This window comes from Rattus norvegicus, chromosome 1 (assembly GCF_036323735.1).
Source record: "Rattus norvegicus strain BN/NHsdMcwi chromosome 1, GRCr8, whole genome shotgun sequence".
In the NCBI taxonomy this organism is placed as follows: Eukaryota; Metazoa; Chordata; class Mammalia; order Rodentia; family Muridae; genus Rattus; species Rattus norvegicus.
Window position 1 is genome coordinate 84,820,890 of NC_086019.1, and position 24,638 is coordinate 84,845,527.

Genomic DNA, 24,638 nt, shown 5'->3' on the forward strand with positions numbered 1-24,638 from the left:
TTAGCTGCCTTTCTTCTTACCCTCAAAGCCCTCCCTCCATTTCTTATATTTATGATCTCTTCTTTAATATTTTCTCCTTATATGTGTACACATATAAAGTCAACCTACTGAGTCCATTCAGCTGGGCTTGTATGCTGAGTTGTGTGGTTGAGATTGGAAAATTAATGTGGGATTTCATCTTCAGACACTGCTTATTCTCCATGTCTTTGCAATGACTGATATGATGTACTTCATCTTCTATGGTATAACCATGTAGAATTTTCCCTGGCCTTTTTGGTGCACCTAATAGTGCTATTATGCTTGATTGTTTGGATAACTATACTGCTAAGAGTTTGTGTGTCCAATGGAATAATACTCAGCTATCAAAAACAATGACTTTATGTAATTCATAGGCAAATGGATGGAACTGGAAAATATCATCCTGAATGAGGTAACCCAATCACAGAAAAACACACATGGTATGCACTCATTGATAACTGGCTATTAGCCCAAATGCTTGAATTACCCTAGATGCACAGAACACACGAAACTCAAGAAGGATGACCGAAATGCCAATGCTTCACTCTTTTTTTTTAAAGAGGAACAAGAATACCCTTGGCAGGGAATAGGAGGGAAAGTTTAGAACAGAGGCAGAAGGAACACCCATTCAGAGCCTGCCCCACATGTGACTCATACATATATAGCAACCCAATCAGATAAGATGGATGAAGCAATGAAGTGCAGGCTGACAGGAACCGGATGTTGATCTCTCCTGAGAGACACAGCCAGAATACAGCAAATACATAGGCGAATGCCAGCAGCAAACCACTGAACTGAGAACGGGACCCCCATTGAAGGAATCAGAGAAAGGACTGGAAGAGCTTGAAGGGGCTTGATACCCCATATGAACAACAATGCCAACCAACCAGAGCTTCCAGGGACTAAGCCACTACCCAAAGACTATACATGGACTGACCCTGGGCTCCAACCGCATAGGTAGCAATGAATAGCCTAGTTAGAGCACCAGTGGAAGGGGAAGCCCTTGGTCCTGCCAAGACTGAGCCCCCAGTGAACATGATTGTTGGGGGCAGGGCAGTAATGGGGGGAGGATAGTGAGGGGAACACCCATAGAGAAGGGGAGGAGGAGGGGTTAGGGGGATGTTGACCCGGAAACCGGGAAGGGGAATAACAATCAAAATGTACTTAAGAAATAATCAAGTTAATAAAGATAAAAAACAAACAAACAAACAAACAAAAAAAGAGTTCCTGTGTCTATTTTCTCTGCTGTGTCTAAGAGAGACTCTACCAGAAGGAATCTTCGAACACTGGAGGATGTCTGTACCCTCCTCTATGATATTTACCTTGAGTCCTAGGTTAAAAGGATAAATTGAAGCTGTACTACTTAGGCTTAGGCACCTTGCTATCAATTATTACCTCCATTTTAGCCTATTGTGCATCTATAGAAGAGTCTCCATACGTTGTAAAAAGAAGAATCTTTAACAAGGGTTGAGAATCAAATTTACCTGTGCATATTAGAACACGTATTTAGAAAAGAACTGGAAATTATACTGGTTTGGTGAGCTTTTTGAGTTTTTGCCCTTCTAGTACCAGTTGTTTGCCTACATTTAAAATGCAAGCCATAACTTCCCTCTTTTTAAAAAATATTTTATTGTATTTTAACTGTATATTTATTATTTACATTTCAAATGTTATTCCCTTCCCAAGTTCCCATCCATTAGCCACAATCCAATCCCCCGACACTTATTTGAGAGTGTTCCCTCTCCTCAACCACCCTCTCTTCCAGCCTCTCCACCATGATTTTCTCCTACATTGAGGGGTACAGAACTGGCAGGACCAAGAGCTTCTCCTCCCATTGGTGCCCAAAAAGGCCATCCTCTGCTACATATGCAACTGGAACCATGAGCCTGTCCATGTGTACTCTTTTGGTAGTGGTCTTGTCCCTGAGAGTTTTGGTTTGTTGGTATTGTTGTTCTGATGGGATTTCAAGCCCTTTCAGTTCCCTTCTATAACTCCTCCAATGCATACCCTGATCTCAGTTCACTGGCTGAGTCTCTCAGGAGACAGCTATATCAGGTTTCTGTCATCACGCACTTCATGGACTCATCCCTACTGTCTAGTTATGGAGGCTGTATACATAAGGGCTGAATCCCCAGGTACGGCAGACTCTGAATGGACATTCCTTCAGTCTCTGCTCCAAACGTTGCCTCCATATGCCCTCCTATGAATATTTCTGTTCCCTCTTTTAAGAAGGACAGCAGAACCTGCACTTTGTTCATCCTTCTTCTTGAGTTTTATGTGATCTGTGGATTGTACCCTGGGTAATTTGAGCTTTGGGACTAATGTCCACTTATCAGTGAGCATATAACATGTGTGTTTTTTGGTAATTTGGTTACCACACTCAGGAAAATATTTTCTGGTTCCATCCATTTGCCTATGAATTTCACAAAGTCTTTGTTTTTGTTAGCTGAGTAGTATTCCATTGTGTAGATGTACCTCATTTTTTTATCCATTCCACTGTTAAAGGGCTTTTCAGTTTCGGTTCTTTCCAGATTCTGCCTATTATATATAAGGCTGCCAAGAACATAGTGAACTATGTGTCTTCTTATATTTTGGAGCATCTTTTGGGTATAAGTCCAGGAGTGGTATATCTTGGTCCTCAGGTACTACAATATCCAGTTTTCTGAGGAAACTTCAGACTGATTACCAGAGTGGTGGTTGAACCAGCTGGCAATTCCACCAACAATTGAGGTGTGTTCCTGTTTCTACACATCCTCACCAGCACCTGTTGTCAACTGAGTTTTTGATCTTTGCCATTCTGACTGACATGAGGTAAAAATCTCAGGGTTGTTTTGACTTGCATTTCCTTGATAAGGATGTTGAACATTTCTTTAAATGCTTCTCAGATATTTGATATTCCTCAGCTGAGAATTCTTTGTTTAGCTCTGTGTACATTTATAATAGGGTTATTTGGCTCTCTGAAATCTACCTTCCTCGCTATATTCAACATAGCCCTCTATTGGATGTAGGATTGGTAAAAATCTTTCCCCAATCTTTGCCGATATTTTGCCCTAAAGAGAGTGTATTTTCCATTACACAAGTTTTGCAATTTTATGTTTTGTTCAGAAAATTTTCCCCAGTGCACATGTGTTTGAAATTCTTCTCCACTTTTTCTTCTATTAGTTTGAATGTATATGATTTTACATGGAGCTTCTTGTTACATTTGGACTTGTGCTTTGTACAGTGCTATAAGAATGGATCAATTTACAATTTCAATATGCTGACCTCCAGTTGAACCAGTAGCATTTGTCGAAAAGGAAATCTTTTTTCCACTGGAAGGTTTTAGCTCCTTTGTCAAAGATCAAGAGATCAGAGGTGTGTGTGTTCATTTCTGGGACTTCAGTTCTATCACATTCATCTAGGTGCCTGTCTCTATGCCAATACCACATAGTTTTTATCACTATTGCTACATAGTACAGCTTGATGTCTGGGACGGTGATTTTCCCCAGAAGTTCCTTTATTATTGAAGATAATTTTTGCTATCCTGGGTTTTCTGTTATTTCAAATGAATTTGCAAATCAATCTTTTAAACTCTATGAATAATTGAGTTGGAATTTTTATGGGGTATGCAGTGAGCCTGAAGATTGCTTTTGGCAAAATGACCATTTTTACTTTGTAAATCATGCCAGTCCATGAGCATGGGAGATCTTTCCATCTCCTTAGATCATCTTCAATTTCTTCCTTCAGAGACTTGAAGTTCTTGTCACACAGATCTTTCACTTGCTTGGTTAGACTCCCAGGTATTTCATGTTATTTGTGACTATTATTAAATGTATTGTTTCCCTAATTTCTTTCTGACCCTATGTATCCTTTGAGTAGAGGAAGGCTACTGATTTGTTTGAGTTAATTTTATACCCAGCAACTCTGTTGAAGTTGTTTATCAGGCTTAGAAGTTATCTGGTGGAACTTTTGAGCTCACCTAAGTATACTATTGTAATATCTTCAAATAGTGTTATTTTGATTTTTACCTTTCCAATTTGTATCCCTTTAACCTCCTTTTGTTGTCTGATTGCTCTGTGAAGGACTACAAGTACTATATTGAATAAGTAAGGAGAGAGTGGACAGCCTTGTCTAGTCCCTGATTTTAGGGGGATTACTTTAAGTTTCTCTCCATTTAGTTTGATGTTGGCTACTGGTTTGCTGCATATTGCTTTTACTATGTTTAGGTATGGGCCTTGAATTTCTGGTCTTTGTAAGACTTTCAATATTAAGGGGTGTTGAAGTTTGTTAAATGCTTTGTCAGTTTCTAATGAGATGAACTTGTGGTTTTATATTTTAGTTTATTTACATAGTAATTTACGTTGATTGATTTCCATATATTGAACCATCCCTTCATCCCTGAGATGGATCTTACTTAATCATGATGTATGATCATTTTGATGTGTTCTTGGATTCGGTTTGTATCAATTTTATTAAGTATTTTGCATCAATATTCATAAAGGGAATTTGGTCTAAAGTTTTAGTTCCTTTTGGGTCTTTGAGTAGTTTAGGTATAAGCATAATTTTGGCTTTATAGAAGAAAAGTGGATAATGTTCTTTCTGTTGTTATTTTGTGGAACAGCTTAGACAGTGTTGTTTTTAGGTCTGCTATGAAGGTTTGATAGAATTCTGCACTAAACCCATCTGGTCCTGAACTTTTTTTGGTTGGGAGACATTTAGTAATTGCTTCTATTTCTCTAAGAGTTATAGGATTGTTTAGATGCTCTATCTGATCCTGATTTAATTTTGGTACTTGTGTCTGTCTAGAAAATTGTCCACTTCATGCAGATTTTCCAGTTTTGTTGAATGTAGGCTTTTGTAGTAGGATCTAATGATTTTTTGAATTTCTTCAGATTCTGTTCTTCTGTCTCCCATTTCATTTCTGATTTTGTTAATTTGGATATACTCTCTGTGCCTTCTGGCTATTCTGGCTATGTGTTTTTCTATCTTGTTAATTTTCTGAAAGAAGCAGCTCCTTGTTTTGTTGATAATTTGTATAGTTCTTTTTGTTTCTACTTCATTGATTTCCGCCCTGAGTTTGATTATTTCCTGCCTTCTACTTCTCTGGTGTGTATTTGTTTGTTTTTGTTCTAGAGATTTTAGGAGTGCTGCCAAGCTGCCAATGTATGCCTTCTCCAGTTTCTTGTTGGAGGCACTCAGGGCTATGAGTTTTCCTCTTAAAACTCATTTCATTATGTCCCATAAACTTGAGTATGTTGTGCCATTTTCATTAAATTCTAAAAAGTCTTTAATTTCTTTCTTTATTTCATCTTTGTCCAGGTATCATTGTTTAACTTCCATATGTATATTGGTTTCTGTAATTTTTGTTGTTATTGAAGACCAGCATTAGCCCATGGTGATATAATAGGATGCATGTAATCATTTCAATCTTCCTGTATCTGTTGAGGTCCGTTTTTTTTGATTAGTTATATGGTCAAGTTTAAAGAAGGTACAATGAAGTGTGGAGAATATGGTATATTCTTTTGTTTTAGGATGAAAAATTCTATAAATATTGGTTAAATCTATTTGGTTCATAATTTCTTTTAGTTTCTCTGTTTCTCAGTTTAGTTTCTGTTTTTATGATCTGGCTATTGATGAGAGTGGGGAACTGAAATCTCCCTCTATTATTGTGTGAGATGCAATGTGTGTCTTGAGCTTTAGTCAGGTTTCTTTTATGAATGTAGTTGCCCTTACATTTGGACTGTAGACATTTAGGATTTAGAGTTCATCTTGGTGGATTTTTCTTTCGATATATATGAAGTGTCCTTCCTTATCTTTTTGATATCTCTTGGTTGAAGATTGATTTTATTTACTATTAGAACGTCTGCTCCAGCTTCTTTCTTGGATCATTTGCTTTATTTTTTCAGCTTTGAACTCTGAGGTAGTGTCTGTCATTGCCACTGAGGTGCGTTTCCTATATGCAGCACAATGCTGGGTCTTTTGACTTGTCCTGTCAGTTAGTCTGTGTCTTTTTATTGAGGAATTGAGCCCATTGGTGTTTAGATACATTAAGGGAAAGTGTTGTTTCCTGTGATTTTTGTTGTTAGAGGAGGAATTTTGTTTGTGTGGCTATCTTATTTTGGTTTTGTTGCAAGGAAATTACTTTCTTGCTTTTTCTAAGATGTAGTTTCCCTCCCTGTGTTCGAACTTTCCATCCATAATTCTTTGGGGAGCTGGAAATGTGGAAAGATATTGTATGACGTTGGTTTTGTCATGGAATTTTTGGTTTCTCCATCTATGTTAATTGAGTTTTTTCTGTATATAGTAGCCTGTGCTGGCATTTGTGTTCTCTTAGGATTAGTATCACATCCACCCAGGAACTTCTGGTTTTCATAGTCTCTGGTGAGAAGTCTGGTGTAATTCTGATAGATCTGCATTTATATGTTACTGGACCTTTTTCTCCCTTACTCCTTTTAATATTCTTTCTCTTTTTGTGTGTTTGGTGTTTTGCCAATTATGTGATGAGAGAAATTTCTTTTCTGTTCTAATCTACCTGGTGTTGGTAGGCTTCTTGTATGTTTATGGGCAACTCTATATTTAGGTTAGGGAATTTTTCTTCTATAATTTTGTTGAAGAAATTTCCTATCACTTTAAGTTGGAAAGTCTTTGCTCTTTTCTATAGCTATTGTCCTTCAGTTTCATCTTCTCATTGTGTCTTTGATTGCCTGGATATTTGGGGTTAGGAACTTTATGTGTTTTATATTTTCTTTCACAGTTGTGTCAATGTATTCTATGGTATCTTCTGCCTCTGAGATTCTCTCTTCTAACTCTTGTATTCTCTTGGTGGTGCTTCATCAATGACTTCTTATCTCTTTCCTAGGTTTTCTTTCTCCAGGTTGTCTCCTTTTGTTATTTCTTTATTGTTTCTATTTCCATTTTTAGACCCTGGATAGTTTTGTGCAGTACCTTCACCCATTTGCTTGTGTTTTCCTATCATTTTTTTATGGAATGTTTGTGTTTCCTCTTTAAGGGTTTCTACTTACTTACTTTTGTTGTCCTGTATTTCTTTAAGGGAGGTATTTATGTCCTTAAATGCCTCTATCCTCATCATGAGATGTGATTTTAAGTCCAAATTTTGGCTTTCCGGTGTTGGGACATCCAGTATTTGCATTGTTGGGTGACCTGTGCTCTGATAATTTCAAACAATCTTTGTTTCTGTAGCTTAGGTTGTTGTGCTTGCCTCTCCCATCAGGTTGTCTCTGGTGTTAGCTTGTCTTGCTGTCCCTAACAGTGTCTTTACCCTCTTGTAAGACTGTGTGTCAGCACTCCTTTAGATCTGTTTTCTTTCAGCTAGATCTGGATATGGAGAGCTGTGGACTGAGTCAGCTCCAGAACATGCCAGAAAATGGAATGGTCCTGTCCCAGACTGCTCCTCGGTTTGTATGTCCTTAGGCCTCCAGGCAGGTTCCTACGAGCAGAAAAGCTGGTCTTTCTTCTGCTCTCAGGTGTGCTTTGATTCTGGTGACTGGCTTTCAACTCTGGATACAGGCAGAAACTGGAAGGTTCCTGCCCCTGACTGCTACTAAGTTTCTGTGTCCAGAGGGCACAGAGAACACTAGGCAGGTTACTCTTAGGCCAGAAATGTGTGCAGAGGTGAAGGTCTTCCCTGAACTCTCATGATTACATGCACTTCAGAAAGTCTAGCTCCTTTCCCCACCAAATTTAGATATAGAGAGCTGTGGGACATCTATAGCTTCTGAAACAGGCAAAAATCAGAAGGGCTTCCCCTTTTTTGAGTTGGCATTAGGTCCAATTAGATAGCCTTTTATTCCCTCAAGATGAAAGTGCAACCATTGTGCTCCTGTGGTTGTCTTTCCAATAATGTCATTCTTGTCTCACAGTCTTCATATATGCATTGTTTGAGTGATTTTTCCTCTCCCTTGGCATAGTGAGTAACATTTTACTTCATAAGAATCACTTCACTTCGAAGAGATTTCCAAGCTATTCTATTTCAATTCCTCCAAATGTTCTATCTGAAGTACATTGTAGCTTCAGCATCATTATTTTTTTAAGTTCTTGGAGATAACAAATGTCAACAATAGCTGATGTCGTTTTGGGGTTTCTCTTAGACTCTCCTAACCAACTACTTAAGAGAAAGTTTCTCATGCATGATATTGTGGTTATGTTTTATAGTCCACAGTTCTTGGGGAAGAAAATTATCATTCCAAATGGCACAATATCTTTAAACTACATATTAATGTTTCACACATATCTATGTGTGATTTTAGATAAATAGTGGATAATATGATTTTCTATGTCTTTTCAAATATTCCTGGAATTATTTATTGCTACTTCTCTTCTGTCACTGTGTAATAAGCTCTGTGTTCTATCTACAGCTAATGCAATCCAACTAATTTTCCCATTTCTCCCTTTGTAGCACCTCTGAACTATTCCAGCATTCCAGTGTCTAAAGCTCATCTCCCAATTGGTCCTTTTTCACTTTCCTGGTTTCTGTGATTACTCCAGGTCATAAATGCATGCACATCTACAGATTCAAAGTCAGAAAGCACAATTAAAAAAGAAAATTTCACACTTGTCTTTCTTGGTCTGGGTTACCTACCTCAGTGTAGGCTTTTCTAGTTCTACCCATTTGCCTGAAATTTTCATGATTTCATTTATCTTCAAAGCTAAGTAGAATTTCATTGTACATATGCCACACTTTTTCATTAGTTATATATTCATCAAAGTACATTTGAGTTGTTTTCATTTTCTAGTTATTATGAGGAGAAAAGTAATGAACATGGCTGAGATAATTTTTGTGGAGTAAAATATCAAGCCCTTTCAGCATATGCCAAGTAGTATTGTATCTGTGCCACATGATAGGTTTTAACACTGATTTTAGAGTAACTACATCAGTTTCATATGCAACTAAGTGAATGAGTATACCCTTTTCCACACATTTGCACAAGCATTTATCTTACCAGCATATGGTTTCCTTGGTCATAGTATTTCTGATTAGAGTAGATTAAATCTCAAAGTAGTTTAACTTTTATGTCCTTAATTGCTAAAGATTTTGACCAATTAAGGGATATATCTTACTTATTTTTATTTCTTCTCAAGAGAAGAATGACGGTAAAGGGCAGTTTTTAATGAAGTCTTGTTTTCACATGGACTGTTTGCCTGTCTCTTTTGCGTCTTGTCTGTAACTCCCTACTGCAGCAACATTACACTATCAGTCTTTCTCCTCCCTTCTCCCTTTAAATAAAAAATAAAAATAAAAACAAACAAAAAATCTAAACCAGAATGAAATAAAAGTCTGTCTTCCCTTAAAAAAACAAGAAGATTGTTCCGTGTTGACTAACTACCTAGGTATGGGGATTGTCCTGGAATGTGGTTGATAACCCCAGTGACACTGCTTCAAACAAAACTAGCTTTACTTTTCCGAGAAGGTATCAGTTGCAAGAAGCTTCTCGATTAAAAGTGGAATGTTGTGTCCACTTCCTATTCTCTCTACACTTCTGCCTCTTAACCATCTTTCTAGCTCTTTCATTGATTCTTAAGCCTTGAGATAGATTTGATGGAGACTGAATGCTTCAAGTTTTCACTGGGTATTGTCCAGATGGGAGTGTGTGTTTTAATTACAATCTGATGGGAAAAAAAAACTTCTCTGATGAGAGTTGAGCAACGCACCATACTATGGCTGTAGAGATATCTTATTAGGACTCATTTTATTGCTATGTTAGTTTAGCAGAATAATCGTAACAAATTTTCCTGTGGGCCCATGATCTCTCTAGAATAAGAGTCTTGGCCCCATAACTAGTGTCAGGTATGGGTTCCATCTCACATAATTGGATTTAGAGCCAATCAAATTGTTGTTGATTACTCCCATAACACTATGCCATCGTTAAAACTAATATATCTTGTAGTCAGTGTTATAGGTCACAGGGTTCATCATTATGTGAGATTGATGATCTCTGTGCTTCTCCTTTAGTATGTACACTATATTCCAGCACTATTGATGACAAGTAGTAGGGTTGAAACATCTGGTTAGACACCAGCTCAATCTCTCCATGTCCAATGGTATCAGTTAACTTGTTCATAAATAGGACCTTACCATCATGGAATGGAATGTAAAAAAATAAATAACATTGACAGTAGCCTATAATGTTTAGCAGGTTACATTAGACCCACTGGGCCAACAACTCACAAAATGTAACCAATTCCTAATCCTAGAGATTTTACTTGGTAGTATATGTTTTCTAGTTGGGGCATTGTCTGCCCCATATATCATAATTTAAGTACTTTTTATTTATTTTAGAAAGCTTCTAATGAATAAAATTTAGATATACCTTTTCAAAATGTCTACAGTACTAATTGAGGGAAAACACAGTTCTCAATATCTAAATTATTATTTGTGGATAAAAATTTGAATTGACCTCTTATTTTGATATTCTACCAGATTTCATTTTGTGGAAAATAATGGATATAAACACTACAGAATAAATCAGATCAGAATAGAATGTCATTTTAAATTCATTTCTAACAAATTTTCTCTTCTCAGATACCAGATTTGATTATTATGGGGGAAGGAACAAGAGACCAGACCACTGAGAACCAGTATTTCATAGAATTCACAGCAAAAGCAAATCTTGTTGGACAAGATTTTTCATTTTACAAAGAAATCCTGAAATTGGAGAAATGGGATATTACTCAATGGTTAAAAGCAATTGCTGCTCTTCCAGAAGATCCAGGTTCCATTCTCATCTGCCATATGCCAATTACCACAATTTGTAACTACAGCTCCATGGAATTCAATGATCTATTCTGGCTTCTATAGGCACCAAGCATGCATGAGGTGCACAGACATGAATGCACTCACACACATAAAAGTAAATTTAAGGTGCATTGTTTCTTTTTACGGAATGCAATTAGTATTGTAATTACACTGAGTCTGTAGATTTCCTTTGGTAATTTAGTCATTTTCATAATATTGATTTTGCCAATCCATGAATGGTATGTGGTGATGTCTTCCCATCTTGTATCATCTTTTAGGTGTTTTTAAACAATGGTATCTTCCAAAGAAGCTAAACAAGAAGGAAAGCCCAAGTTAAGAAGTTTGAATCTTACTTAGAGGGGGAACAAAAGAGTCATGGAGCAAGATGGTGGTAAGGAAGTTGGTAGAGAGGGGATGGGGAGAGTAAAGTGGGGTTCAGGATCAGGTGTGAGGAAGGACAGGGGAGATGGCCAGATAGCAATGAGAATGAATGGAAATCTGCAACTAACAAGGGTAGGAAGATGGTAGCATCTGGAGGACATGCCAGAGATCTGGGTTAGGGGAGGAATTCAAAATATGACTTGTAGCTTCAGAGATATGGAACCTGTAAATGTCACCTCCTATAGCCATGTGGGAACCCCAATGGAGTGTAGGTACACCAATCTGCCTACAAAGCTTTTGACCCAAAATTTATCCTGTCTACAAGAAATGTAGGCAGGGAAGATGGAGCAGAGTCTGAAGAAATGGCCAACCAATAACCAACACAACTAGAGACACATCCCATGGGTATCAATTTCTGACACTATTAATGATACTCTGCTATGCTTGCAGACAGGAGTCTATCATAACTGTTGTCTGAGAGTCTCCACATGGCAGCTGATTCGGATAAATGCAAAGACCCACACCCAAACAGAGGATGAAAGTTGGAGCTCTTATGGAAGTTGGGGGAAGAATTGAGGAATCAAAAAAGGGAGAGGAACAATGCTGAAGACCAACAGAGTCAACTATCCTAAACACTTGAGGTTCTCAATGACTGAAACATCAACCAAGAACAGAAGCTGGAGCTAGACCACACCCCATGGCATATATGTAGCAGAAGTCCAGTTTGGTGTTTATATGAGTTCCAAACAACTGGTTCCAGGGCTACACCAAAAGCTGTCTGTAGAATGTTATTCTATCTGGGCTGTGTTGTATGGCCTCACTAGGAGAGGAAGTGAGTAAAACTGCAGAGACTTGTTGTGCCAGGGTTGAAGGAGGGATAACCAAGGGACCCTCCACCATTCAGACATTTACACTGAGATAGTGTCTGTCTTTGTCTCTGAGGCATGTTTCCTTTATGCAGCAAAAAGCTGGGTCCTCTTTATGTATCCAGTCTGTTAGTCAATGTCTTTGTTTTTGTTGTTGTTGTTAAAATTTTTTTCATCTTTATTAATGGGTATTTCTTATTTACATTTTGATTATTATTCCCTTTCCCGGTTTCCAGGCCAAATCCCCCTACCCCTACCCCTCTCCTTCTCTATGGGTGTTCCCCTCCGCATCCTCCCCCCCATTACTGCCCTGCCCCCAACAATCACATTCACTGGGCGTTCAGTCTTGGCAGGACCAAGGGCTTCCCCTTCAACTGGTGCTCTTACTAGGCTATTCATTGCTACCTATGAGGTTGGAGCCCAGGGTCAGTCCATGTATACTCTTCGGGTAGGGGCTTAGTCCCTGGAAGCTCTAGTTGCTTGGCATTGTTGTTCATATGGGGTATCAAGCTCCTTCAAGCTCTTTCAGTCCTTTCTCTGATTCCTTCAACGGGGTTCCCGTTCTCAGTTCAGTGGTTTAATGATGGCATTCCCCTATGTATTTGCTGTATTCTGGCTGTGTCTCTCAGGAGAGATCTACATCCGGTTCCTGTCGAGTCTATGTCCTTTTATTGGGGAATTGAGTCCGTTGATGTTGAGAGATATTAAGGAACAGTGATTGTCACTTCCTATTGTTTCCCTTGCTTGAGGTGGAAATATGTTTGTGTGTCTCTCTTTTGACTTCATTGCAAGGAGATTATCATCTTGCTTTCTGTATGACATTGTTTCTCTCCTTATCTTGGAGTTTTCCATCTATTATCCTTTGTAGGGCTGGATTTGTAGAAAGATATTGTGTATTCAGTTTTGTCATGGAATATCTTGGTTTCTTCATCTACGCTAATTGAGAGTTTGCTGGATATAGTAGCCTGGGCTGTCATTTGTGTTCTCTTAGGGTCTGTATGACATCTGTCCAGGATCTTCTGGCTTTCATAGTCTCTGGTGAGAAGTCTAGTGTAATTCTGATAGGTCTGCCTTTATATGTCATTTTACCGTTTTCTCTTACTGCTTTTAATACTTTTTCTTTCTTTTGTACGTTTGATGTTTTAACTATTTTGCGACGGGGGGAATTTTTCTTCTGGTTCAATTTATTTGGAGTTCAGTAGGCTTCTTGTATGTTTACAGGCATCTCTTTCTTCAAGTTAGGGAAGTTTTCTGCAATTTTGTTGAATATATTTACTGGCCATTTAAGTTGGGAGTCTTAACTCTCTTCTATACATATTCATTTACATTTACAGGAGGCTGCAATTGAGGGAATTCAGCTTTTAAAAGATTTGGAGTTTTATAGTGGAGGGATATTTTAAAGATACAGGACTTTCAATCTGAATTTGTAAAGACTGTGGAGCCTCTAAAGTACTTTATGTTTTCAGTGTAAGATCATAGAAATGAATGAGATAAAAATGTTGTGGCTTAATGGAGTTGTATTTGTGTGTGAAGTTGACAAGGAGTCATTTGTATTAGTTTTAGGTCGACTTGACACCAGCAGAAGATATCTGGGGGGAGGGAGGATCTCAATTAAAAAAGCATCTCTGTAACATCTGGATATAGTCAAGACTTTAGAGAACTTTCCTAATAAGTGTTTGATGGGGGAGGACTCAGGTTTTGTGATTGGTGCCATTCCTCAGCTGATAGTTCTTTGTTCTATAAGAAAGCAAGCTCAGCAAGCCATGAAAAGCAAACCAGCTAGCCAAACCCCTCAATGGCCTCTGTATCAGCTCCTTACTCTAGGTTACTGCCCTGGTTACATTCCTGTCCTGGCTTCCATTCATGATAAAAAGTGATATGGAAACCTAAGTCAAATAAATTTTTTTTCCAAAATTTTGTTAGCCACGGTATTTCATCGAAGCAATATTAATCCTAACTAAGATACCTTCATATACAGCAGAATCCTCTCAGTCTGTGGCCCCATTCATTCTGTAGCACCATCCTATGGAAGCTTGGCCCTGTTAAGTACACCATTCTTTATTGAACAGGCATATACAGGAATGATTTTTTTGAGAGCTGGAAAATGTTAACAGAGACTTGACACTCCTCTGTAGGATTTCCTGATATCTTAGGGCTCCAGCCCAGAAGAAATTTGATCTCCATGTTTGTTGACCATCTCAAAAATGGAACTATACTCAGCCTGCTGCCCACAGGTCTTCCTCATTCCTTTCCATTGTTGGGGACTCCTTATTGAAAGTTAAGTGCCTGCTCAGTTTTTCATCTTCCTTTTAACTTCTCCATACACACCTGCTTATCTCAGCTATTCAGAGCCTGACTCTGCTCTCCAAGTTCACTACAGATCCCCTGGTCTCTACCCAGAGTTTCTGAAAGCTTCTACACAAATGGGTTAATGTATTCTTTAGATAGAGGCTCAGATGTTTGTCCTTAGATTGTCCTTAGGCTGAATGAATATTTTGATGGCAGCTATTGACATCTTCTTGTGAGGGACTGAACTTACTTCATTCCATATTTGGAACCTCTCAGTTTGCTTCTCAGCAGTCCATGCACTTCCAACTAGATAGAAATGCAGAGGAACAGAAGCCTAAACTTCTTGAGTATCATAGAAAACCTGTGACAGGGAAAATTATATTCTAAATACCAAGTTTGGGGAATGTTCATTGAAATGAAAGCAAAGGAAAATACAATACAAAATCCAACTCAAGGTGAAGAAAGCTCCACTAGCGTGTGGCATGGTAGCAAAGCATTTGCTGAAATTTGTGGGAATAACCTGGGGTCAGTTCCCAATAGTGACATCAAAGAAACAAATGCAAGAAAATGAAATACTTTTTGCATATCTAAAATTTTTGAGACAGATTTTCACTGTGTAGCCATGTCCTAAAACTACCTCTGTTGACTAGGCTGGCCTCAGAGTTACACAGATCTGCTTGCCTCTATCTCCCTAGTGATAGCATGAAAGGCATTTACTGTCAACACACAGTTCACATCATAATTTTTAACAGGTTCTCACTATAAAGTTTTGTCTGTGCTGGAACTTCCAGCAAAATATATGTTTTGTTAGTTTTTATTTTATTTCAAGTGTATCAGTGTTCTGTCTACATGTATGTTGGTATATCATGTGCATGCCCTCTAGAAGAGGAGCACATACTCTTAAATACTGAGCCATCGCTCAAATCTCAAATAAGTCTTTTAGAAAAAGGCTAAGAGGAAAGGTGAAGGAGCTGGGAGAGAGGTGCTAGGATTTTTGGGGGTATGTTATTGGGATGTAAAGTGAATAAATAAATTAATGAAAAACAAAACATTAAAGTGTTCTTCCTCTGATCAAGGTCCTCTCAGAGAATGGGCGTCTCCATCATGCCCTCTTTAAGCTTCAATCTGGTCAGACCTGTGAGTTGTCCTTCCTAAATATGAATTACAAAATTCTTAGTTTCCAAGAATCAATCAGACAAGATTGCATACATTCATAATTTACCCAATAGCAAAATAGACATAGTTATGACCTGTGAATACCATAACGTTCACTCAAGTCATATTTTCTGGGTCACTGGGGGCCTCTCTTGTTGAGAAAATATTGGGACTTATGAGACATGATTTTTATAAGCTCATGAGGTGGGTAAAAATGCTTTCCATCAAGCCTAACCACCAACCATTTTCTCATGGTTGAAGGAAACAATCAACTCTCTAACCCCAAATTGGGTTCTTATACTCACTGTGTGTGCATTCATTTTCACCCACATACAAAATAAATGGAATGCAATCAAAAATTTGTTCTGGGGCTGTTCTAGTCTCAGAGCATTAGACACACATGGTAGACACATTTATATTCAGGCAAAACACTCACACATTAAATAAAATCAATAAATCAAAAATACCAATAAATAAAAAGGCAGAGATAGAGGGAGACATTCGATGTCTTCCTCTGACTTCACTATGTCCAAGTACGTGGTCATGCACACAAGAACACAAACACATGCACACACACACACACACACACACACATGTTAATAGCAGCAAACTCATGTTAATATTATTATGGTGCACACATATATACCTGTGTTCAGGTGGAAGGATTAATGTGAGGAATAGATGTTATATAGTTTTTAAAAGATGGTTGTATCACAAAGTCTCTTCCCCAACAGGTCCTGAAGCTGAGCCTAAATTGCTGAGTCTGGACCATTGTATTACTAAATTAATCCTGTTCAGGGACATAGCAAACAGAACGAACACATGAGGTAGAAAGGGTAAAGGATAAAAAAGACAAACAGCTGCAGGGGTAAGGACAGAAATGAAAAAAAGTGGAAGGGAGATGACCAAAAAGTACAGAAGACTGAGTACATGTCTGTAATCACAGCAGATGGGAGTCAGATTACTATGAGTTTACCTATACAGTTAAATCCTGCCTTAAAAGTGTGGTTGTCGTGGTGGTAGTGGTGGTGGTGGAGGAGGAGGAGGAGGAGGAGGAGGAGGAGGAGGACGAGGAGGAGGAGGAGGAGGAGGAGGAGGAGAGATGACTCAGTGGTTAAAAGAACTGACTGCTCTTCCAGAGGACTCAGGTTTCATAACCAGCACCCACATGACCCCGTACAATCCTTTGTAATTCCAGTTTCAGGGGATTGGGTGCTCTCTTCTGGTCTCTATGAACATTGTACACAGATGGTTCACAGACGTGTGTGTGTGTGTGTGTGTGTGTGTGTGTGTGTGTGTGTGTGTGTGTGTTTGTCTGTGTAATGTGAGGAACTCCACATTCCAAGGAAGGACCAACAATGCCCAGTTCTGTCCTCTCACAGATTTGAGATGTGGTGAGTATTGTGACTTCCCTCACCTATAATAATGAATGTCTATCAGATGCATTGCTATGATGATGTCTACAGTTATGACTGACTTATTTCCTTTTTGTTGTACTAGGGATTGAATTTAGTGCCGCCTACATTTTAGACAACTGTTTAGACTGTGTCACTGAGCTATGTACTCAGCCTTTCACTAGAATTCTAGGCAGGTGATCTACAACTGACCTACACTGCTGGACCCCTCTAAAACTTACCTATGACAGGATCTAATTAAATTTTGTAGGCAGTTCTTAAACTTGAGATCCTTCCTCTCTGTTCCCCAGTGCTGGGATTCCTGGGTATGCTTTACCTGACGTGGTCCTGTGTTCCTTCTTAGTTCACTCCCAGCACATTTGGAGAAAGGCATTTTCCAAACAGAAAAAAAAAATCCCAGGTGCACACTATAGGTAGAAAGGGCAGAACAAAACTTAACTCTTTCCACCTAACAAAGTTTACCCTTCAAAGAAATCACATAGAATCAAAAAGAAAAAAATATCACTCAGACTTAAGTAATATCCATCATTTTAAATCAGTTTTATTTTTAATAGCTTGGGAGGGAGGACCCGAGATATCAGTGAGTAGTAAAGGAGAGAACAGAGAAGCTAACATCAAATTAGGGGACCTTATTTTGTGGCCATTTGCTTTGTCAGACTTGTGAGTTGAAAGTAAAATTTTGTGGGAAAAGGCAGGGTATTGAGATAGGTCTTATGGACCCAAGGCCATACATTTGCAATGCACCCTACCTCAATCCCCCTGCTTCAATCTTCCTCATTTTGAAATCACAAAGATGAAACACCACACTTGGCCTATGAAATAGACTATTGGACATACTCTGTGGACCTCTGAAAGACCTCTCTACCAGGAAGGCCCATGAATAGGTAGGTCTTCAAAACTCTTAATGAGATTCAATTCCTATAGATACCTGAAAAACTCCAGCACTGGTGCCTTCTCCTGACACTGAGAACTTGAGATTAGGGCGACAAGGGCTCATGTGGCCACACCAACCTCAGTAGATACTGTGTAACAAGTTCCACAGACTGAGGTGTTAGATTCCAAAGAAAGGAGGTCTCCTGGAACCGGTTGCGGAACTCTCTAGGATAAAAATATTGAGCTGTAGTTCTTATGGCAGTTTGTTGCTTTACTTTCTTCTATTCCTTTTCTATATTTATGAGATGTTCTTGATAGCCTGGGCTAAGATTTTAAGTGAGAAAATTGGATGAGAAGGCACCCTTTGAGTTGGGGTCACTAGCCATGACCTTTTCTCCAAGAGATCCAGTGCTTTGCTTCATAATCATTTACATAATTACAAAATAGTACTTTGATGGAAATCCTCCCAACAACATATGAACTTACATGGCTATAGTATGTAATTGAGGTGGACTCTGACATTTTGATATAAAAAGTATTGTTTTTAAGTACAGTTTTAAATTGAATTTCAAGGACTTTTACTAAGACAGGAGCTACATGTCAGAAAAAGTTTACCCATGGAAATTTATTAACTTGTTCAGGACCTACAGGTCATAACCAAGTGCCCCTGAAAATCTTTTGAACCCATTCCTGGAAGTTTGCTATTAACTATAAGTGATTTTTTTTGTACTTTGTTCGGTTAAGTGATAATGATGTTGTTTATTTTATTTGTACTTGATTCTTTGAACCCACTATTTAGAAATTGTAATACCAAAATGTTTTCTATTTTCTTGTGCCAGATGATAATTGTTCTTTGTAGCTGCTCCAATGAACACATCTTTTAGAATTGTAATACCTGTTTTTCTTGCACAAAAGCCCCAGTTTGAAGGCTGCAAAATACACTCAGATTCAAACCTCTGTGTTTGTTTCTGGTTGTCGCTGCCAAATCCTTACTCACTTAGTCTACGAAAGACCAACATCCCAGGAAACCACACACAAGGCTGGGGTGGCATCATATAACATACTCTTTATCTTTAGCTTGGGGTAAGCTGTAAAAGAGCTAAACTCTCTAATGGAGATGAGGGTGGACTGCACCTAAGGCTGAATTGTTCATCACTTTTTCCAGTATTGTTACTTCCTGGTGCTTGCTGAGAGCTACTCTCCTGGACTCTAAGCTACACTATACTTACTTAATACAATCTACTCACCTTCCATACATAGTCATGTAGTATGCATATATTGTGTTAACATGTTCCTGCTCATGACTATGAACATGCAAACATGCATACATTATACTCACATATAATACATGCACACATACATCTATGTATAGATCATTTTCCTGGCATGTACAAGGGTCTGAATTATATTCCACACATAGCAGAACACACCTACACACACACACACACACACACACACACACACACACATTTCTCTTACCCACTAATCCTCTCAGTCACCTAATAATCATGCATTACCACGCCTTTACTATTTAAAGGGGACATCAGAGGGATTAGTATTCTGTTTTGGTGAGGAATACTAGTGTTGGCATAAGTGTATAAGCCACTTAGGGTGGAGGCCCAATATATAGTCTAGACTGACTTCAAGCTCAAAGCTAACCCTCTGCCTCAGCTTCCCAAATTCTAGGGTTAAAGGTGTGAGTTATCATGTTTAGCATGTTATTCTAGAACTAGTAGTTCCTGGGAAACACTGTCAAGTAAAATTCACTGGCATAGAAGTTTCACTGGCAAAGCTCTGTGAATCATGTGAGTCTCCTTAGTTTATAATATGACTTGATTGATTGGCTGATTGCTCAATAACCATGATGATGGGGCAAGTTCTCTGAACCTAGGCCCAATAGCACAGACGAGTTATAATGTTGCTCTTCAGGAGGAGAGGGAGGAGGCAAGAAGATCTAAAGATCAAGGTCTGCCTGGGATGCAATGTGAGTTCAAGCCCTGTCTGGGAAACTGTCTCCCAATACTAATTCTTAAAAATATGATTCTACACTGATGTGCATATGGGAAGTGTAATATGACCTAGTTTGTTTTAAAGAGGAGGAGAAAGAGAGAGGGAGGAGGAGAAAAACAAAAGAGGCACGAATGAAATTGAAAGGGAAATGAAGGGTGTCCAAGAAGAAGCAAAGGTAGAGAATGGGGTAGATATGACATCAGTGCATTCTCTCATTGTATAAAATTAACAATAATTTCATTGCTTAGTTTTTGAAATTACAGTATAATTACATTATTTTTACCTTTCTTTTCTTCTTCCAAACAAAATAATATTTTTAAAATTAAGATAACAAAATATGCTAGAGAGATATGGCTTAATGATTAAGAGTACATAGTACTCTTGTAGAGGATCTGAGTTCAGTTTCCAGCATCCACATTTCCTGGCTCTCAACTTTCTACAACTCTAGCTCAAGGGCATCTAATGTCATCATCTGGCCTCTTCTGAAACTGCAGTTTTGTGTGTCAGGTTATACACCCCCCACACAAACACACAATTAAACTGAATCTCTAGTCTTATGCAGTGGCTTTAATATCAGCACCTGGGAATCAGAGACAGGGGGATCTTTGATGAGTTCGAAGCCAGCATAGTTTACATATTAAGACCTTGTCTCAAAAATAAATTTTTATCAAATTTAAAAAATTGAGGGCTGATGATATATCTCAGTGGTAGGTCACTTCTGCATATATGAAACCCTAAACAGAAACAAAAAGTACAAAGGGAAGGAGAACTCTTAGAGGACAGTGTTGTGAGAAGGCATTATATAAGAAGATTGATGCTATAAGAAGGGGCATGGGAGGCTTTTAGGCCACTTCATAAATGTGGATGCTATCCTTTTCCTCTCTCCTTCATTCACTCTGGATCTGACAAGGGCCCACAGAAGATTATATTAACTGTATGAGGGATCCAGAGAAAAGATCATCCTACCTGTGCCCTGGACTCAGGTAAGTTCATGGTGAGAACTACCTTCTGTTTCATAGATATCTGGGGATTGGATCTTGGTGAACAGGGCCTCCAATTTCTCCCACTTGGCTCCTGGTAAATGTGGAACACTCCTGGCCATGATTCATAGGGGTGACTGTATGCAGGCAAGAGAAAGAACCTTCAGGTTAGCTAGATATGCTGGCTGCAGGACATTAAGTACAGAGTAATGCCTGCCCAGGAGTCCTTTCTGCATATCCATCTGCCTAAACAAGGATCTTCATTTATTCCCTGGCTATCTCAGTTCCCAGAATAATTGAAATCACATCTACACTAAGAGAGAACTGGATTCAATCCTGCCAGGTCTTGCCCTTCATTTTGTTTTATTTTACCTATCATGTGTTTCATTTTTGCCTCCTACCCCATCCTCTTCAGCTACTTGACTTCCTTCTTCACTCTATCTCTTGCCTTATTCATTTCCAACCCCCATCTCTTTCACTTTGTAGCCCAGAAAATCCTGGTGGAAATTGTAAATGAACTGTCCTTTGAAGAGTCTTGACTGTGTCTTCACTTACTCGGTACATTCTGGCCACCTTCTTTATAACCAGATTCTATTTCTGGGGAACAGGGAACATAGAAGAACACCATTTACTATCTATAGAGAAGGTTCCAGTATCAAAAGATATGGTGAAGTGACAGTTCAGGAGACAATATAAGGAATTAGATGAGTCCATGGGAAGAGATGTAGGGGCAGAAGGAGACTATCAAGAACTGATCCAGGGTCTTAGTAAAAAGGATATGCACCTAATGAAAGAAACCACCTCCAAATGAGAAGAAGGAATGTGGGTTGTTAGGTAAGGAAGACTGTTCTGGCAGAAATGTCATCACGGATGGTGAGTAGAGAGTGACACATAACCCAGCAAATTCACAGAACTGGAAGGTGTTAGCATTGAAAAATATACCAGTGTTGAGAGCAACAAAAAATTATCTGAAAAGCATTTCACATCTAGATAGACAGCTCAATGGTTAAGAGCACTGGATGCTATTTCAGAGGATGAAGTTGGTTAATTAACACTCTCTTTCAGTAACTCATAAATTGCTCTAAATATATAAAATCTTTCCATAGCCTATGAGTCTTGGCAGACTTCTGTTGCATAGGCTCATTCACGCAGCTAATAAAAGTAAAATTAATTAAATGGGCCCAGAGGTAGTTCTGCAGGTCAGAACTGTTCCTCAAGACAGAGTTTTGTTCCCAGAATTCACATGGGTTTATAACCTCTGTAACCCTGGTTTCCATGGATAAGATACTTCTTTTCACCTCTGTAGGTTGCTGCATGCCCAAGGTAAACAGAAATAGAGTCAGGCACACACAAATGTATACATAAAATAAGATAAATAAAATTTTTAGAGTGAATTTTTTAAAATAATGCAACATTTCTTTATTTATTTATATAATAAAATGATAGTTTTTAGGTAAATAAGGACTAATTAATGAACCAAGAATTTATCGATTTTTAATAGATACCATTTTATCAAAAAATTTCCTATATTCAAGTGAAAAATGAACAACCAATATTTTAGTTCAAAACTATATAATGTACTAAGATATATCCAGAAATTTTAAGTACCAAAACTTTAATAAATCGTGTTACTATGTATTATTGCATTTCAATGTGCTTTTATATTTTTTTTCTTTTTTCTTTATTTTGGCTAAGTATCACATAAAAATGCAAATCATTAAAAGTAAAAGGATTAAGTTCTAAAGTTTCATACTTGCAAGTAGTAGGAACAATGTAGGGAAGTAATCTCCTCTTCTGAGAAAGAAGTTTTGGTAGGGAAATCTGTTTATATCCATTGAGTTTTGCTTTCAGACTCACTTCAACAAATACTCCCAGCATCTTGAAGGTTCCAGTGTTCTCATGTGGACTTCCAGCTCATGGTCTTCCTACACCAGCTGCCAAGGGGTTGTTACAACTACTTAAGGTATGGGCTGCTTGTCTTTGCCTTTACCCTTGTTTTAAAATCCAAATTGTAGGAAAAGCAATGGAACATTCTGTTAAAAAGAGTAATTTATTAGATATTTTTAACATTGGCATCTGAAGTTGTCAAAACGTAAGGGACACATGATATTGAAATAATTGTAACAACTATTGTATTCTAGTTAAATACTTTTAAAAAATGCTGACAGTATTGCTGAAATTTACCAAAACAAACAAACAAATGCCAGCCCTTCTGAAAAAAATGACCAATCTTGGATAATACATAACGAAAATCTTCATCTGAGAATTTTCCATTTAGTAAGAAAACCAGTGGATGACTAATTCACAGGACTCTTTTTCACTAACAGGCTCCTGTGATTAGATTTTTTTAATGTATTTAGAAGTTTTTCTTAATTGGATAATTTTTATTTACATTTCAAATGTTATCCCCTTGCCTGGTTTCCTGGCCATAAGTCCCCTATCCCATCTGTCTTCCCTTCTTCTATGACAGTGTTCCCCCTCCCCAAACACCCCCCTTCTGGCTCCCCCTGACATTCCCCTACACTTTGGGGGTCCATCCTTGGCAGGACCAAGGATGCCCAACAAGGCCATCCTCAGCCACATATGCAGCTAGAATCATGGATCTGTCTGTGTGTACTCTTAGGATGGTGGTTTATTCCCTTGGAGCTCTGGTTGGTTAGTATTGCTGTTCTTAAGGAGATGCAAACCCCTTCAGCTCCTTCAAACCTTTCTCTAACTCTTCCAATGAGGATGCCAATCTCACTTCAATGGTTGGCTGTGACCATCTGCCTCTGTAATTTCCATGCTCTGGCAGATCCTCTCAGGGGGCAGTTAAAACAGGTTCCTGTCAGCATGCACTTCTTGGCATCAGCAATATTGTCTGGGAATACAGGCTAGATCCCCAGGTGGGGCAGGCTCGGACTGGCAATTTGTTCAGTCTCCATATCTCCTCCTATGAACATTTTTGTTTCCCCTTTTAAGAAGAACTGGAGCATCTATACTTTGGCACATGTGGTCTGTGGATTGTATGTTTGGGTATTTTGAGCATTTGGGATAATATCCACTTATCAGCGAGTGTATAGTATGTGTGGCTTTTTGTGATTGGGTTACCTCACTCAGAATGATATTTTCTAGCTCCATTTATTCGCCTATGAATTTCATGAAGTCATTATTTTTGACAGCTGAGTAATACTCATTGAGTAGATGTACCACATTTTCTGTATCCAGATAAACCCTAGCCAGACTAACCATAGGGCACAGAGAGTATCCATATTAACAAAGTGAATCTTTAAAATTAAAAAAAAAGTTTTCAGAATCAGATGTGTGTAGTATGACTTAAACCACAGCACCTCAGATATAAAATCTAAATGATGAGTGCAAAGGCATTCAATCTGCATTCCATGAAATCTTTTCTCAAAAACAAAAACAGAAATATTTGGTTTCAGAGAATACCTAAAAAAAGGTCTACTCCAAATGAGAAGATAAACACACATATATATATATATACACAAAAACACACAAACAGACAAACACAGCCACAGAGACAGAGACACAGACACACATAGCCACACAGAGACATAAACACAGATATATACAGAAACAGACACAGGCATCACACACACACACACACACACACACACACACACACACACACAGAGAGAGAGAGAGAGAGAGAGAGAGAGAGAGAGAGAGAGAGAGAGAGACATTCAATAGGAAGAACACCTGACACATGATAGAAGAGAATACAATTTAGATTCTGAGGTTGTTGTTCTCTGTAAGATAATCTGATCCCCAAAGAAGAGATGCTGAGTAATGTCACCAGCATAAAATAAGTGTAGTAAACAGAATCACAGGAACAAGAGAGAAATGTGTCTGTCAGGGGCCGATGGAGGGGAAGATAGGAAGTGTCCCTCATTGAGTAGAGATTTTTTGTTATGTC

The 24,638-nt window shown here is 38.4% G+C and overlaps 1 pseudogene; it reads right to left on the bottom strand.

Moving 5' to 3' along the window:
• The window catches only part of Ncl-ps2 (nucleolin, pseudogene 2), a 436,970-nt pseudogene that overhangs the window by 128,226 nt on the left and 284,106 nt on the right, over window positions 1–24,638 (bottom strand).